The 14,567-nt window shown below is 42.3% G+C and overlaps 1 protein-coding gene and 2 pseudogenes across 2 annotated transcripts in view; all 3 read left to right on the top strand.

The window, feature by feature from the left end:
* KCNH1 (potassium voltage-gated channel subfamily H member 1) overlaps positions 1–14,567 on the top strand; it is a 370,040-nt gene that overhangs the window by 229,015 nt on the left and 126,458 nt on the right. The gene's annotated exons all lie outside the window — the stretch shown is intronic.
* On the top strand, positions 2,491–3,517 carry LOC135364666 (acidic leucine-rich nuclear phosphoprotein 32 family member B-like; annotated as a pseudogene).
* Positions 3,955–4,324, top strand: LOC123846094 (peptidyl-prolyl cis-trans isomerase A-like; annotated as a pseudogene).

Below are 14,567 nucleotides of genomic sequence, written 5' to 3'. Positions count from 1 at the left end.
TCCCCAAATGGGATCAGTTAAATGCAGACTTTGTTTCCATATACTTAATATCACAGCTAAATGACCTCACTTGTCCCCTAGCCCACGTTGTCCTTATCTCTTCTGCACATTTGGAGATATTTTCTCTTGTCTGGAACACCTTCCCACATGCTTCCTTCTGCCCTCAGCATTGCCCCTCCAGGAGAATTCTCTGGGGAGGGTTTCTTCTGCTTATCTCAAGGCTGATTATGTTTTTATGAGCACTGTTCTTACAGTCCCTGATAGCTACCATGAAGTCAACTGTTCAGTGGTAATGGTGTGGTGAAACTGAATCAGAAATCTGCAGGAAATTTACCACTTGGGCCTTTTCTGTTAACAATACTGTCAACAGAAGAATAGAATCCAATAATTTCTGATTGCTATTTTTTGGACCAATTTATTAAGATATGTACATACCTTATCAATACAAGTTGAATGTTGGTTTTTCCTTCCCTAAACTCAACATATCCAAGCACTGCTTAGCTTAATTTTTATTTTTCTTTCTCCCCTCAGGGTAACCTTGACTGTCTTGCAGCCCCAGTGATTCAGGGCAGGAAGCCCAGGGCCCTTGGCTTGTCCAAAGTGTCATGGCAGACACTCATGGCTTGGCTGCTCAAAAACCTGATGAAGGCTGTTCCTTCCTCCTGACATTTGGCCAGCCCCCCTTGGCCATCTCTCTTCATGAAAAATATTGACCTTGCTAATTTCAAGGCCTAAAATTACCTTTTTCTCTACATACTATTTATTTTTTTTTTAAGATTTTATTTATTTATTTGAGAGAGAGAGAATGAGAGACAGAGAGCACGAGAGGGAAGAGGGTCAGAGGGAGAAGCAGACCCCTTGCTGAGCAGAGAGCCCGATGCGGGACTCGATCCCGGGACTCCAGGATCATGACCTGAGCCGAAGGCAGTCGTTTAACCAACTGAGCCACCCAGGCGCCCCCCTACATACTATTTCTTAATCTTTCCTCTTTCAAGTGAGAAAAGAGAAAAAAAAGTCAAGGCTGCATTTTTTTTCCTAGTCTCTGTAAAATCCAAATCTAGCCTATGATTATTTCTTTTCAACTACCAAAAGTTCAAAAGTTACTAGTTTCTTCAATTAACTACACCCCCTCTTTTATTTTTTTAAATCATCAGTACCCGGTTAGCATTAAGTGCTTCTTGGCTAAGCTTGTTCTTTTATAATCTGTTTCATAAAGGCATCATATTCCTTTCCTTAAACATTTTTAGAATAGTTGAACATAACCAGACTTTTTTAAAAAAAGGCATCCAGGGGCGCCTGGGTGGCTCAGATGGTTAAGCGTCTGCCTTCAGCTCAGGTCATGATCCCAGGGTCCTGGGATCGAGCCCCACATCGGGCTCCTGGCTCAGCCGGGAGTCTGCTTCTCCCTCTCCCTCTGCCTCTCCCACTGCTCATGCTCTCTCTCTGTATCTCTGTGTCTCAAATGAATGAATAAAATCTTTAAAAAAAAAAAAAAGGCATCCAGTGGTTACTCGCAGATAATTTAGGGGCTCACCGATGGGGATGAGATAATGGTGCCTATAAGAATCATGGGGAGTTTTAAAAAATCTACTTGCTCACCCTCTTCTCACCCCTCTTCACCCCTGAGTATAACTAAACCCAGGAAAATATAATTTAAAAAAAAGCTATTTTGATAATTGTAATATGCCCCCTGATTGAGAATCATGGTCATGATGGTTCCAGGTACATAGGACCCATCTGGGGATTGTTGATGTCACACATGAGTTACACTGAGGAGCAGAAGTGGGGGGTAGTTAGATGTGATAGTTCTGGGAGGCTTCTGGAAGAGTTATGTTTTGTTTTGAGTTGGATCTTGAATAATAATAACATAGCAACAACTGACATGTGTTGAGCATGTACTACATTGGAGCACTTCCTCTAGATCATCATGTTTAATCCTCCCCGAGGATGGTATTATCCCCTATTTGTACAGATGGGGAAAATGGAGCTCAGAGAGATCAAGTGCTTTGCCCAAAGTCACACAGCAAGTAAGTAGCAGAGCTAGTATTTAACCCTTCATTCAGCGTGACTCCAGAGCTCAGACTGCTATGATGTGTCAGATTTACTGGGAGGGAAGCAGCTGAGACTCATGGTGTGGGTTATGGCAAGAAAATTATTTCTACCTGATCAAAATCTTTGCGGGAGACAGTTATCTGGGTTTATAAGAAGCCCTTAAAGTCAATTATGGACATCACCATTAGGCTGAAAATTATCTATCTAAGAAGATGAGAAAGGCCAAGTTTTTATCATCGTGAATAGACCTGGTGTATGATCATTCACTTCAATTTTTCTATCTAATTCCGTAATCATAATTCATAATCATAGTCATTTCTTGGAGATCAGAAGGACTTTAGATCCCATGCAGTCCTTTTTCTTGTCTGACTCCCTCATTTGGCAGATTTATTTATTCAAGGGAAGGCAGCAGCCTGTCAAGCCCAGCCAGCCGAGCTGCCCCCACATATCTGCGCAGTGCGGCCCGCGGCCGGGGGCGGCGGTAGTGAGACCAGCGCTGCGCTCCCGTCACTTGGCTCCAGGGACTCCGCTCGCCTGCCCGCCGCCCGGACCGTCCGAGGGCCCTCCGCGCGCAGGCCCGGTTGCCGTCACCCCTCCGCCCCTCCGTGGAAAGTGAAGTCTGAAGAGCGGGGAAGAGGGAACCATGGACGTGAAGAGGAAGCTCCACCAGGGGCTGAGGAACCCGACTCCGGCCGCTGTTGGAAAACTTGTCCCGGACAACTGCAGATCAAATGATGGGAAAATTGCGGACTGAACACTGAATTTGTGAACTTAGAGTTGCTCAATTTCATAAATGCAGGCTTGATCTCAGTTTCACATCTCCCCCAGCTACCTACATTGAAAAAGCTTGAGCTCGGTGACAATAGCATCTTTGGAGTTCTCGACAGGTTAGCAGAAAACCTTTCAAATCTCACATATCTGAACTTCAGTGCATTCTACTGCAAAATATCAGCACCTTGGAATCTTTGAAAAAAGTAGGAATGTCTGAAAAGCCTGGACCTGTTTAACTGTGAGGTTACTAGTCTGAATGACTGTGGAGAGAGCGTCTTCCCGGGCTGACCTACCTGGATGGCTAGGGCCAAGAGGATCAAGAAGCCCCTGGTTCAGATGCCCAGGTGAATGGTGTGCACCCAGAAGAACCAGGCGAGGGAGAAAATGAGGATGAGGATGGTGAGGAGGAGGAGGAGTTTGATAACCAAGAAGATGAAGAGGAAGAAGAAGGTGTGAAAGGGGGAAGGATGAAGGTGAAGTCAGTGGGGTGGAAGAAGAATTTGCACACGATGGACAAGGTGATGAAGATAAGGGGATGAAGAGGAAGAAGAGGAAGAAAAGTAAGAAAGTGGGAAGGTAAAAGAGGAAAAGAAAAATTGATGATGAAGGAGAAAAATTGATGATTAAGACCAAAATAACCTGCAGAGAAAAGACTGCTCAGTATCAGTTGGACTGCTCACTGGTAGCAGTTTAAATAATAATAGTAATAAAGGTAATAATAGTAATAAAAGGTATCTGTGATACCAACCACAGGACACCACCCACCCAGAGAGCCAAAGAATAGTTCCTGTGACATTCTGCCTTTCTCCATTTGGTCCCTCTTCAAAATCCACCATCAGCTTGGGGACTTCACTCCAACAAAATTGTAAGTGCTGTTAGGTTCTCGTGTAAGACTCTTGATGAGCATGGGACATTGTGGTTGGTGAGTCAGCCGTCAGTGGCTGCTAGTTACATCAAGACTGTAACAGCATTTTTACTTTCTGTACAACAAAGAAGGCTTGTAAATCAAATCTTAACATAAAAAAAAAAAAGTTTCCCACAGCAAAGAATTAGCTGGCCCAAAATATCAACGGTGATGAGGCTGAGAAACCGTGGTATAAATGTTCAAGGCATGGGCTGGGTTTGAATCCGTGCCCTGAGCACTGGGGAGAAAGGATTTCTGCTTTCACAGGATTATTCCGGGATTTATGTGCCAGGGTGGGAACTTCACACGCCATAACGGCACTGGAGGCAAGTCCATCTATGGGGAGAAGTTTGATGATGAGAATTTCATCCTGAAGCACACGGGTCCTGGCATCCTGTCCATGGCCAACGCTGGGTCCAACACAAACGGTTCCCAGTTCTTCATCTGCACTGCTGAGACCGAGCAGTTGGATGGCAAGCATGTGGTCTTTGGCAAAGTCAAAGAGGGCATGAACATCGTGGAGGCCATGGAGCGCTTTGGGTCCAGGAACGGCAGACCAGCAAGAAGATCACCATGGCTGACTGTGGACAGATCTAATAAATCTGACTTGTGTTTTACCTTAACCACCAGACCATTCCTTCTGTAACTCAGGAGAGCACTCCTCCACCCCCACCTGCTCGAAATACCCCAGAATCTCTGTGCTTTCGCTGCAGTTCTGCGGGCTCCATGGTTCCTTATCCCCAGGTCTAGCTGGATTGCAGAGTTCAGTTTATGATGTTGAAATAAAACCTGAACGACAAAAAAAAAAAAAAAGGCTGGGTGACCTTAGCCAAGTTGCTTAACCTCTCTGTGGCCCATCTGCAAATAAGGCTCACGCTTGTCCCTTCCTCATAGGGCTGTTAAGAGATTTAAATGAGTCAGTGCATTTGGGGCGCTGAAGCAGTAGCTGGCACACAGTAGACGTGTGTTTAAGAGAGGCGTCTGGCTGGCGTGATGTACAGTGATTAACATAACAAAATAAAATTAAATTAGAAAAAAAAAGAGAGAGAGAGAGGCGTCTGGTGCCGTGGTGGGGCGGGCTCCCAAGTCAGCCTGCCTGCATGTGAATCCTCCATCTGCCACTTACCAGCTGTGTGACTCTGGGCAAGTCACTTAAACACTCTTGACTCAGATGCATCAGTAAGAGGAAGATAATAATGGTATCTACCATTAAGATAAATAAATCGTGTATTCAAAATGATTAGAACAGTGATTTGCACATCCTAAAAGCTGTACAAGTTCCATTTGTTATTATCACTGTTTTTATTCCTTTTTTAAACAAATATTTGGGCCTCCTGGGCACAAAGGGGTGAAGTCACTTGGCTTACAGCTGATGGACAGCAGAGTCAGGATGAGGACCACTGACTCACGAAAGAAGGAAAGCTCTGTCCAGTATGAGAGTTTATGATTCGCTCTACTCCTCGGCATCTTATGTAGTAGAAAGCTGGGTAGGGCATGATTATTCGGGGGTAATTATTACTTTGGAGGCAATGTGGAGAGATGCACTATGACCTAAGGTGTCACTTAGCAACCATATAATTCTAGCACTGTCTTTGAAAAACGAACACTGCGGGTCGTTCAAGGAGGAAAATCACCAGACACTGAAGTGCCAAGATCAGAGTTGTCAACAGGGGAGAAAGTGATTTTAATTTCTTTCTATTACTATTCTATTGGAAGAGGTATTTCTTTAAAAGACATTTTGTGCAATCATTGTGCTGTTCCAATTTAATTCACCATGGTGATGGTAGTGCCTTTAGAAAAAAAAATTTCTTTTTTGTAGTTGTTTTGAGATGTAGAAGAAAAAACAAAATTTGAACTTTCTGAGAGCTTATAACTTTAGGAGTTATAACTATATGGGAAAATGCACCCAGTTAAAGTTAACATACCTGTTTAAATGGCTTTAAAAATTATGTGTCATTTTAAGTGGCTTTGTTAATTAGATTCTCTTTGATGACTCATATTGGCGAAATATAAACTTAGGACTCTCATTATGATGTCAAGTAAGACCTAGGTTGGAAAACCTGCAAGCCAGTCTACCTTTTTAGCCAGGTAGAACTGTAACTAAGTGTTTGTCTCTTTGCAATCAGAAACTCAGCAAGCACAAAATAAGTGAAAGTAGCAAATTATTTGGAGACCTTTCCAACCTGTGTCTGACCTTCTTGATTCATTTGCAGAGGTAATTGCCTGTGGAAATTGCTGTGCTTTTATCTGTAGTGCTATTAAAACACTGGTTGAAATGAGGTGGCACAGACTGCCTGGTTAATGGGTTACCGTGGAGTGGGAGCTGTTGTCTTATTCGACAGATGAGAAATAGCTGAAAATAACCTTCTGTCTCCCCTGTAAGAATTTTGCTTGTTAAGTGACATTCACCAACACAGCAGAGTTTCAGCGTGGTATGGGAATTTGGGCTATTCTTAGCAAGATATTAAGTGAGAGTTTTCAGGCTTTTCTTGTTATAAAGTAGGGAATGTATGAGTGTTTTATATTCCCTGATTTCGGGGGCACTTTCTGTGCTCAGGGCAATAGCTGTCCAGCTTGCGGAGGAATGAGAACACAATGCCGGTAGGACGTTTGGAGTGGAGCGAGTCATTCGTAGCAGTGTCCCCTGCATCAAGGTACGACTGACCTGTGGGATCATTCCCTCATTGTCTCCTGGCTTCACTGTCATTGTTCTGTCTAGTAGGGTAAGGTTAGCTGCCTTCTTGGCCTTGTCCTGCTTCCTCAATATGGCCCAGTATTTCTCCCCCTCCAACCATCCTCCTCCCTTGGAATAGAGCATTATACTTACAACTTATTAGGGAAATAGTGGGGATCCCTGTGGTATAAAGCAGTGTTTCTCAAACTTGAAGATGCCTCAAAATCACCTGGAGAGTTTGAAGAAATACAAATTCCTGGGTCTCACCCCCAGAGATTTGGATCCAGTAGCTTTGGAGTGGGCGTGAGAATTTGCATTTCTACCAACTGCCCAAGCAAGTGATGTTCCTGGTTTGAGACCACGTTGTGAAGCCTTTGTGTGATATTATGATTTGTAATAGTAAATATATGTTTGGTTTTCCTCCCTGTTTCTGGCACAGAGCTCCTAAAACCCTTGGAATTTCCTGTGCCGACAGCCATAAAGGTGTCTCTTGTTGTATGAATGAAGTGACTTTTGGAGGTACCTGAGGATCTGGGCTGGTTACCAGGAGAGCCAATCATGTGACTAGAGGGTTGGAACTTTCAGGCCCCCCCTCCTCCCCCACCCCCAGCCTCCTGGGAGGGAAGAGGGAATTCCATTCACCAATGGCCAATAATTTAATCAATTGTCATGCCTATGTAACAAAGCCTCCATAAGAACCCAAAAGGGGGGGGTATGGAGAGCTTCCAGGTTGGTGAACCAGAATGCTTCCAAGTGCCATGCCAGGCCCCAAACTCCAGGAGGACAGACACTCCTTTGTTCAGGGCCTTGTCCTGTGTATCTCTTCATCTGGCTATTGACTCCTATCCTTTAATATCCTTTGTAATCACCCAGGAATCTAGTGAGTAAACAGGTTTCCTGAGTTCTGTGAGCTCCTCTAGCAAATTAATTGAACCCAAGGAGGGGTTCATGGGAACCATCTTAGAAAGTACAAGTAGCCATCTGGACTTGGAAATGGCATCTTAAGTGGGGGCAGTCTTGTGGGGCTGAGCCCTGAACCTATGGAATCTGCTGCTGCCTCTGGCAGAGGGTCTCAGAATGGAGTTGAATTGTAGGACACCCAGCGGGTGTCGGAGAAATGGTTATGGGGTGTGGAAAAAGCCCACCCACATTGTAAACCTTGTACAGTTGAACCTGAACTCTCTCTTTGGGACAGTCTCTTCAACACTTAGCGAACAGCACTTACTGAGCATCCACTGAATGCAGAGGAAGAAAGATGTCCCTGAAATGACCACCATATTTCCTGCACTCCAGAAAGTCTTCTGTTTCAAGAAAAGCACAAGCCTACATACCACAGTAGGAGGTACCCGCTCAAAGCCAATGGTTGAGGGCACCTGAGTCTCACGGTGTTGAATGGAGGGATGTTAACACTGGGTGGGTCAAGAAAGAAAACTAAGATTTATTTTGGATCTATCCCATGCCAGCACTGTGGTTAGCATTCATCATGTTAATTCATTGAATCTTCACAGAAATCCTGAGAGGTGGAGATTGTGTTCTTTCTCTCATAAATGAGGAAACTGAGGCTCTTATGACTTGAATTCGTGGTGTAGGGGCCAAGGGCAGGACGCCCGAAGATGAGCCACTTTGGCATGAAGATTATGTTGAGCTGATGACGATCAACACCCTATGGGCTCAAGAGAAACTCTTGCCCTTCCCTTAACTCCATAGAAGAATCTCAGAATAAGGGTTATTAGTAGAGGTAAATTTTATCTGAGTGACCCATCTGTATGGCAGGGCAAACATACCAAATATCTGCTCTTCTTACTGCCCTGTGAAGTGCTTTCCTTTCCTCTGAAGTCCCAGACGCCTGCCCGTCTTCTTAGTTCAGGATGACATACAGACCTCATTTTACCTGTCTTTGGAATTGCCGTGTCTGGGTGGATTCCCTGTATATATGCTATTGAATTTGATTTTCTCTTGTTAATCTGTCTCATGTCAATTTGATTCTTAGTCCAGCTAGAAAGAACCCTTGAAGGGGACAGAAATTCTTGCTCCCTGACAGTGGCAGGGCCAATAGGGTTCTTTCCTTTCCGGGACCAAGTTATTTTCACTACACCATGTTGCTTCCCAGCATAGCACATGACATCCCTGAGTATTCAGCTAATGTTTGTTGAATTAAGACATCAGATGATCTAAGTTAGTGAAGGAATGTTTCCAGGAATGATGACTCTAGAGATGGTCCTTAACCACCCTGCTGTTAATTATTGTTATATTTATTGAGCATTTTATTATGTACCAGGTACTCTGATAAGCATTTTATATACATTATCCCACTTACTAAAAAATAAAAACTATAAGGTAATTATTAACTCTAGTCTATATGAAGATATTTAAAAAGGAGGAATGATTATCCTGGGGTTGGTAGTGAAATCACGTTTCCAAATTGTAACTTTTTGTTTCCAAAGTACAGAGTTCTCCTACTCTGTGTTGATCTACCATAGCATGACACCTAGTAGTTACTTTTTTATCTTCCCCTTGTTACTACTCATTTCTTTCCAGACAATGAGATAGATCCATAGCTATGGATTTCAAGACACAAGAAATAAGATTTTAGAAGTTAGTTGCCAGTTACCATGCCAATATAAACATTATCCTCACACCCACTCATCATTATCACATCACGATAAGCACGAGCACTTGCAGCAGCAAAGACCAAAAATACTACATGAACAAAATGAGATGTGTTGCGGTCATGTGGGCCAGATGACACGGAACAAGGAATTAAGTCCCCTCTGCCTTCTTGCATGCTTCCATTTATTCTTCAGTCCTTCCCAATCTAGGAGTAGCTTCATTCAGAATCACCACATAGTCAGTATTTCAGCTGATGTGTCAAAGTTCTTAGCCTTTATGGATTTTAGAGATTCCTTTGCAGGCCCCAGTTTTTGCAGGATGAGCTTGGTTTAAAACCTCTCTCTGGACTGCAGGATTTTCCTGTTATGATAAATTTTGAGTCTATCTATGCAGCAAAAAGATAATAGTTGCCATTCAGGCTCCTGTTCCAGGTGGCTGTCTTAGTGAAATGCCCACTGATGTGTGTGTTTTGACATTTGACTCCAGGACAATAGCTGAAAGAGATGATAACATTGAAGATCTCTTTGTTCCAACTGAGTACTCTGGGTACTTTCACACAGCATCTCGTTCCCCCAACAACCCAGGGAAGTGAGCAGGTGATACTTTTTTTGGCAGACTGACAGAAATGGAGGGAAAAAGCAGCAAAGTAATTTGCCTCTGGCCACACAGCTCTAAGTGGTTGAGCCAGAACTTGAAGTCAAGAGGGTATAACTCAGAAGACCCCATCTTCCTGTCCTTATCAGATAATACTGTGGGTGCCGAAGTCACTGAATTCACCTCTCAGGATTTGCTGGGCTGTGCTTGACCTAGAAAGCAGAAGATTCCATTTCTGAGCTCCTTCTCTGGCTTTTTAGATTCTACTTGCTCTATCTCATTAATGTCTTGGAAGTGAAAGGATGTCTCTGGGCTGCTTTGAGCTCTGAATGCCAATGTTGTGTGTGTTAATGACTTTTACCCCCAACCCACCAGTGCAGCCACATGACTTAATGAGCAGTTCATCCTAATCAGATGGCTGGCTAATGGGGAATTAAGGATCATAAGACTGGTGATATTATTGTAAGGGAAATTCATATAACAAGAATCTTTTTTCTTTTTCTCTTCAAAAAATGAAGAAATTAAGTCTCATTAAAATAAGCACAAGTTTTTCTTTTTCAACATTTCCTTGGCGATTTGGGATCTTTTCTGATTCCATACAGATTTTAGGATTGTTTGTTCCAGTACTTTGAAATATGTCATTGGAATTTTGATCAGGATGACGTTGAAGGTATAGATTGCTCTGGGTAGCATAGACATTTTAACAATGTTTATTCTTCCGATCCATGAGCATGGAATGTTTTTCCATCTTTTTGCGTCTTCTTCAATTTCTTTCATGAGTGTTCTGTAATTCCTAGAATATAGATCCTTTATCTCTTTGGTTAGGTTTATTCTGAGGTATCTTATGGTTTTTTTGTGCTATTGTAAATGGAATCATTTCTCTAATTTCTCTTTCGAGATACAGAGGCAACTGATTTCTGTGCATTGATTTTGTATCCTGCCACATTACTGAATTGCTGGATGAGTTCTAGTAATTTGCGGGTGGAGTCTTTTGGGTTTTCCACATAAAGTATCATGTCGTCTGCGAAAAGAGAGAGTTGGACTTCTTTGCCAATTTGAATACCTTTTATTTCTTTTTGTTGTCTGATTGCTGTTGCTAGGATTTCTAGTACTATGTTGAACAATAGTGGTGAGAGTGGGCATCCTTGTCGTGTTCCTGATCTTAAGGGAAAGGCTCTCAGCTTTTCCCCACTAAGGATGATATTCACTGTGGGGTTTTCATAGATGGATTTTATGAACTTGAGGAATGTTCCCTCTATCCCTATACTCTGAAGAATTTTAATCAGGAAAGAATGCTGTATTTTGTCAAATGCTTTTTCTGCATTAATTGAGATGACCATATGGTTCTTCTGTCTCCTCTTATTAATGTGTTCTATCACATTGATTGATTTGCGAATGCTGAACCACCCTTGCATCCCAGGGATAAATCCCACTTCGTTGTGGTGGATGATCCTTTTAATGTATTGTTGGATCCTATTGGCTAGGATTTTGGTGAGGATTTTGGAATCCATATTCATCAGGGATATCAGTCTGAAATTCTCCTTTTTGTTGGGATCTTTGCCTGGTTTGGGGATTAAGGTAATGCTGGCCTCATAGAATGAGTCTGGAAGCTTTCCTTCGGTTTCTATTTTTTAAAACAGCTTCAGGAGAATAGGTATTATTTCTTCTTTGAATGTTTGGTAGAATTCCCCAGGGAATCTATCAGGCTCTGGACTCTTGTTTTTTGGGAGGTTTTTGATCACTGCTTCAATCTCATTACTGGTTATTGGCCTATTCAGGTTGTCAATTTCTTCCTGTTTCAGTCTTGGCAGTTTATAGGTTTCCAGAAGGCATCCATTTCTTCCAGGTTGCTTAATTTATTTGCATATAGTTGTTGATAATAATTTCTAATAATTGTTTCTATTTCCTTGGTGTTAGTCGTGATCTCTCCCCTTTCATTCATAATTTTATTAATTTGGGTCCTTTCTCTTTTCTTTTGGATAAGTCTGGCCATTGGTTTATCAATCTTATTAATTCTTTCAAAGAACCAACTTCTAGTGATCACCAAGACAGCATGGTACTGGTGCAAAAACAGACATATAGACCAATGGAACAGAATAGAGAGCCCAGATATGGACCCTCAACTCTGTGGTCAAATAATCTTCGATAAAGGAGGAAAAAATATCCAATGGAAAAAAGTCTCTTCAATAAATGGTGCTGGGAAAATTGGACAGCTATATACAGAAGATTAAAACTCGACCATTCTCTAACACAATACACAAAGATAAACTCAAAATGGATGAAAGACCTCAATGTGAGACAGGAATCCATCAATCCTAGAGGAGAACATAGGCAGTAACCTCTTTGACATCGGCCACAACAACTTCTTTCAAGATACATCTCCAAAGGCTAGTGAAACAAAAGCAAAAATGAACTTTTGGGACTTCATCAAGATAAAAAGCTTCTGCACAGCAAAGGAAACAGTCAACAAAACAAAGAGGCAACCCACAGAATGGGAGAAGATATTTGCAAATGACACTACAGATAAAGGGCTGGTATCTAAGATCTATAAAGAACTTCTCAAACTCAACACCCAAAAAACAAATAATCAACTCAAAAAATGGGCAGAAGACATGAACAGACACTTCTCTGAAGATGACATACAAATGGCTAACAGACACATGAAAAAATGTTCAATCATCATTAGGCATCAGGGAAATTCAAATCAAAACCACATTGAGAAACCACCTTAACACCAGTTAGAATGGCAAAAATTGACAAGGCAAGAAACAACAAATGTTGGAGAGGTTGTGGAGAAAGGGGACCCTCTTACACTGTTGGTGGGAATGCAAGTTGGTACAGCCACTTTGGAAAACAGTGTGGAGGTTCCTCAGAAAATTAAAAATAGAGCTACCCTGTGACCCAGCAATTGCACTACTGGGTATTTACCCCAAAGACACAGATGTAGTGAAAAGGAGGGCCATATGCATCCCAATGTTCATAGCAGCAATGTCCGCAATAGCCAAACTGTGGAAAGAGCCGAGATGCCCTTCAACAGATGAATGGATAAAGAAGATGTGGTCCATATATACAATGGAATATTACTCAGCCATCAGAAAGGATGAATACCCACCATTTGCATCGACATGGATGGAACTGGAAGGGATTATGCTAAGTGAAATAAGTCAAGCAGCGAAAGTCAATTATCATATGGTTTCACTTATTTGTGGAACATAAGGAATAACATGGAGGACATTAGGAGAAAGAAGGGAACAATGAAGGGGGAGAAATCGGAGGGGGACATGAACCATGAGAGACTATGGACTCTGAGAAACAAACTGAGGGTTTTAGAGGGGAGGGAGGTGGGGGGATGGGTTAGCCTGGTGATGGGTATTAAGGAGGGCACGTACTGCATGGAGCACTGGGTGTTATACGAAAAAAATGAATCATGGATCACTACATCAAAAACTAATGGTGTATTGTATGGTGACTAACATAACATAATAAAATTAAATTAAATTTAAAACAAAATAAGCAGCAGTAAGGCATAATCTTAATAGATATATAATTTGAGACATTATCTGGTTCAAAAGCAGGGTTTGGAAAGGGCTTCTGCTTCCTTGGTTTTTCCTGTTGGCGTCTATGAGGTATGGGGGTGGCAGGATAGCCAGGGTGGGAGTAGAGTTGAAGTGGGGAACAGGGAGGGGAAAAGGAAGGAGGAGGGGGAGGGGGTAAGTATTATAGTCCATATCCTGGAAATGGGCTTTTTATAGAAAAGCAACTCTCTCCTTTTCATCTGTCTAAACCTACTCTAAAAAAAGAAATTGGTGAATAATGTAATGGGCCTTGACCATAAAGAACAAATCAAAACCAACATTTATGTTCATAGAGTTTGACAACATAGTCTGAAATAAAACATGAATTGTGAAAGAGGATAGAAAATCATAGTACCATGCTTCTCAGAGTTCCCAGCAGTAAAGTATCATCTGGGAACTTGTTAGAGATATCCATTCTCTAGGGCCCACCCAAGACCTACCGAATTAGGAACTCTGGGGTTAACGGCCCAGAACTGTGTCAAATGTCCTCCAGGGGATTCTGACACACACTGAAACTTGGGAGTAGGTGATTTAGTGGAGTATGGCCTTGGAGTTAGAGAGATCCTGGTTCTGGCCTCTCTGCATGCTGTTTCTCTGATATTGGACTTCATTTTCTTTTTTTTACCAAGTATTGATGGTACCCACCTTTAGGTTGTGTTATTTTTTATGATTACCACATTGCTCTGAGATCTTGGCTTTGAAGATATGGAAACTGTTTTTCAATTTTGTGTGGGGGTCACCTTGGGCCAGAGCCAGCAATTCCTAATTGCCTTTGCAAACCATTAATATGGCTGTCAGTAAACATGGCTGACTGAACACACACATTTGTATCTGATCACTCCTGAAACCCTACTAAAGCAACAACAAAGGAAAGGTCCTTTTAGAGCATTAATGCATTAGGACAAAGAGCACGAGAGGTGAGTAACACAAATTGGAAAGCTAGAAAGCAGCGATTGACTTGGCAGACCAAAGAAAGCTGAACTATAAGGTGACAGAAGGGAAATCTAAACAATAATTTGATTTACAGCAGAACTTCCCCAAAGATTCAGGCATTATGACAACAGTGCCATTAGAAGGGAGGGTGAAGGGTGGGCTAAGAATAGGGCGGGTTGAAAGTTTGCTTAAGAAGCATTTAGACCCCTCCCAGGGGCGCCTGAGTGGCTCAGTTAGTTAAGCGTCTGACTTGATTTTGGCTAAGGTAATGATCTCAGGGTCATGAGATTGAACCCCACATCAGGCTCCATACTAGGCGTGGCGTCTAAGATTCTCTCTGCCCTCCACCCTTCCTCCCTGCTTGCTCATGCTCTCTCTCTCTCTTAAAAAAAAAAAAAAGCATTTTTTTCTTTTAAAAATAATTCGCTTTCTTTTGCATGCCACAGGACAGATT

Source organism: Mirounga angustirostris, unplaced genomic scaffold, assembly GCF_029215605.1.
Source record: "Mirounga angustirostris isolate CCGP_5_RB_7025 unplaced genomic scaffold, mMirAng1.0.hap1 SCAF_6, whole genome shotgun sequence".
NCBI classification, from domain to species: Eukaryota; Metazoa; Chordata; class Mammalia; order Carnivora; family Phocidae; genus Mirounga; species Mirounga angustirostris.
This window is presented reverse-complemented; position numbering and strand designations above follow the sequence as displayed.